The sequence below is a fragment of the Palaemon carinicauda genome, chromosome 18 (genome assembly GCF_036898095.1).
Source record: "Palaemon carinicauda isolate YSFRI2023 chromosome 18, ASM3689809v2, whole genome shotgun sequence".
NCBI classification, from domain to species: Eukaryota; Metazoa; Arthropoda; class Malacostraca; order Decapoda; family Palaemonidae; genus Palaemon; species Palaemon carinicauda.
The window spans coordinates 79915014-79919008 of NC_090742.1; the positions used below are offsets into that span (position 1 = coordinate 79915014).

General features: G+C 35.1%; 1 long non-coding RNA gene across 1 annotated transcript; it reads left to right on the plus strand.

Annotated features, from left to right (window-relative positions):
* The first annotated feature begins 758 nt into the window (after positions 1–758).
* On the plus strand, positions 759–3120 carry LOC137657119 (uncharacterized). The gene is made up of 2 exons (XR_011047114.1): positions 759–893; positions 2471–3120. It is a non-coding gene; the product is annotated as an uncharacterized lncRNA (long non-coding RNA).
* The last annotated feature ends 875 nt before the right edge of the window (positions 3121–3995 follow it).

Sequence of the window (3995 nt, forward strand, 5' to 3'; positions counted from 1 at the left end):
TTATTTTATTTCATAAACATGCCTGGATTTATAAACCCCTTTTCTCCTTCACGTCACTATTAATGTTTCTTTTATATTGTTTCTTATCGTTTCATTTTATATCACACACTTTTCCTGTTTTAACGTTCATTTTTCTATGAGCATCGTAATTTTCATGCTTATGATGATATTCTTATTCGAATTATTATCAATCCCCATATTCACATAATTTTTGTGTAGCGTTCTATGGGAATGATATTGAAAACGCAACAATCATATCGGCTACTTTACTCATTACTGCCATCTGTGGTCGTCCGATAAACTACCTAAGGTTCCCTGCGGAAAGAGTGACTTCCAAACTTCATAGTCCATAGCTCGTAGATCGGAAGTGTCTGAATCTTTCGTTGGAATAATTTGGCTGCCACATGTTCAGTTATTATATTAGGTCGCTTTTGGAGTGTATGATATCTTGTAGTGAGGAAGTAAAATTTCTGCATTCGTCGAGTTTTTTTTTTTTTTTATGGTATGTATTGTGAACGGTTATGTTTTACCTTCAACATTTCTGTTTTTGAGTGTTGTTACTTTTAATTGGAGAGTTGGTACTCCAATTTCTTTAGAAACTTGGTTTCTTTTTTATTTCTGTTTTCCAGCAAGTTTCGTACGTTGTTCAAAGACTGTATTTTATCTTGTATTACATTAATTAGTCTCTTCGAAAGATACTATCAAATTGATAGAACTTAATCTAGAGGAGCTCCTATCCTGAAATTTTCCACTTTCAGGGTCGACACTGATGTACTTGGGACTTCCTCGCAGTACCAGAAATATCGTTGCGGTCATCTAAGGAAGGCTTGCACAATTTTTACTGTAACGAGACTGTAAAGATTGCTTAGACACACGTTGGTGTCAAATAGAAAGTAAGGACTTATTTGTGATCTACTTTGTGACTTTGGTTGGGGGATCTGTGACTCGTGTACGTTTATGACTTTGGAAGGAGGTGCAAGGGGACTTGCCCCTCGGCTAGGTCTGTAACCTGGGAAAGTTTAGTGCCGGGGAGGGGGGGGGACGTTCCCTGTTTTTTATTTATTTTTTTTCCCCTCCCCCCCTGTGACTTGGATAAGTTTGACACGGGAAGGGGGGTCCACTCTTACTTTAAGGTGGGTCTGTTAGTTTGTGGCTTTTTACAAGTCTCGAAAGTATTATATAACTTTTCCTGTACCCAGGTTCCCACCTGTCCGTCGGGAAGGGGGCTGATAATGGGAGAACTTTTATTTGCTGCGGAAATAAAGGCCAAATTAGTTTTAAGCACATTCACTGTACGCAAGTCTTTGAAAAATTTTATTCTTGGAAATTTAGTTAATAATTTCAAACTTTAAAACTTTAAAGTAACCATATATTACCCAATTTTAGATTCATCAATTCACAAATAGAATCTTCCACCTACGACTATTACGTAAATTAACAAAGTGACTTTCAAAAGGCTTTTACTCCAGCGGCAACTTGACTATATTAATTTTCCGCTTAGGATCAGAGGCCTACTACGATCACCTTCTGAATGCTAGGCTACTTTAAACAAACCCTGTATCTTTTATTTTCCTGTAATTTATGTAAAGATTTTAAACAATCAAATTGTCCAGTTAGGTAAGAATTTATACGTCTTTTGACTACCGAAGTTCCAACTAATTGTCACATGTAGATTAGTATTAAACTAAAACTTTCCTGGTAGGGTCTGAAACTGACTTTCATTTCTAAACTTTAAGTGACTAAACTAGTTGGCCAACTTAGGACTAGTTTCCTAGATTTAGTCTTAACTAAATAGTTACTAAACTAGTCGGAGAATATATTTTGCTTCTAAACATGGCAGTTTTTGTTTCCTAGATTTAGTACTTCATAATTTTTCAACTGCCACGAGTATTTGGCCAACTCAGTGACTTCAGTTTCCCAACCGAAGATATTTAACCTAGATTATTAGTTAGATCTTAGACGTGACCTTTTCCCAAAAACTTTAGTATTAGTTGGCAAGTTTTAATTTTTTTCGTAAATTTAAAATAACAATTTTAAAACCTTATCTTTGTTATTCAGTTAGGATTTGAGACCTATGACTGTTGCTTAATTAGTGATTTTACTTTTTGGTTAACCTTGTAGCTATATTTTTCCTACCCTAAGTGATAAACTAGTTTGACTTTTTTTTGCTTTTAATTAGAACCCTTACGATAATTTACAGATATTTTTGTCACCAATTTTCGGAATATTTAAAGATTTTTAGTTTCGGATGTTTCCGTAAATAATTAGATGCTTAAATTTTAAAGTATACTTTCAACAACTTGGCTCTCCTTTTTTCAAATATTTTTTTTTCTGTTGGGCTAGTCTTATCTTTTTAAACTGTAAAACTTTCATATCTTATTCCTTAATCTTTAATTCAGGTTGTTCCTCCTCAGTCAGTAATTCTTTCTAAACCGTGTGGCATTCTCTAGACTATATATTTTCTTTACAGGTAACTTGGGTTCAGAGCTTCAGCTGCGGTTTTGCATATCTACTAATTAAGAAATTCCATAATTTCTTTGAAATTACGGGTAAATTTGGGAATGAATAGGTTTGGCAGCAGTTTTAAGACTACGAAACTACATCGACATGCTACATTTGCTTGGAATTGCTTGAGCTTCATTGTTAGCAGCTTTTAAATTGTTCATTCGGTAAGTTGTCACTGAAAGAGACTACAGGGAACTTATAAGATTTATTTGAGTAGATGTAAATTTTAATATTTTGGTATTTTAATGAATTGTTGAGTTCTTATTGTATATGAATTAGAGCCCGAACTTCAGATTCTCCATTTTGGTGAATTGGAGGTTTAAAGCATGAGATTCAGGCGCTGCTGTCTAGAGTGATTTCTGCTTAAAAAGTATGCTGCTAAGTATTACTAACTGTAAAAGACGAACTATTAAGGTCTTGTTAGCAGTCTATTTTCTGTAGCAAGGTATGAACGTTATCACACTGGTAACTGGTAGGAAATCTCAAAATTGTGGCATAAACTAAGAGACCGCTAAAGGGACATGAAAATCTTCCTTGTCAAATAAGGCATGCATATATAGCACGCTAGGTTTAATTTGATAGCAGTGATTCTTGAATAAAAGAAATTAAAATATTTTCCTATATTCTTTGATTTAGATACAGGCTGCGTGGAAAGAATTTAATGAAAGTTTTCAATGGGGAACTGGATATAGGGTTTTCAGACTTTTAACTGATAAATGAAAATCTTTCTTGCCCAGACACTTATCTTATTATTGGTTGCTCTTTTAAATTAGACAATGATAACTAGTTAATGGTTCGTATCTTGAAGTTAAAGTAGTTTTGACTACAGTTTGTGTGCTTGGCCTTGGATGGATGGAGCAGCCTAGAGTTGTCATCTCATCAGGAAGTTTCACAACTTTTTTTATCCCATCAAACTCTAAAAATGTTTTAGTGAGAAAATTTGGCAGTTAATAAACACTATGGTAATAATAGGTTTAATGTTGCAACTATTTAAATTTTTAGATTTACAAATATTCTTTGTACTAAATATCTATACTAAGACCAAATGCATAAAAATCTACATTTAGACCAAATGCAACGTAGTATGAAGAAAGTAAACTTACACTTAGTCCTGGGAAAGACTTGGGATAGCTAAGGTTGCTGAGCAGTACAGGTAGACTTTCATTGTTTTTAATCTAGTGCTATCCTTGAAGTTGTGGTGCTGAATGGTAAGTTTTTAATCTCTTACACACGAGCGGAGCTGGTCGGCAAGCAGTCAACCATTAGTTGCTCGTGAACGTAATGTACTGTAATCTGCAATCGGCGAATGGAGGGGCTATGCCCAACAATGTTAGGCCCTGTCCACACGATCGAGCATGCCCGACAGTCAACTGTGATACCAGGCCACAATAGTTAAAATGAGGGTTGATGACGTCAGAAGGGGGAAAATAAAGGCAGGGATCTGGCACCACTGTATGATGACAGATCCCTGTCTGTGGTTTTCCTGCTTC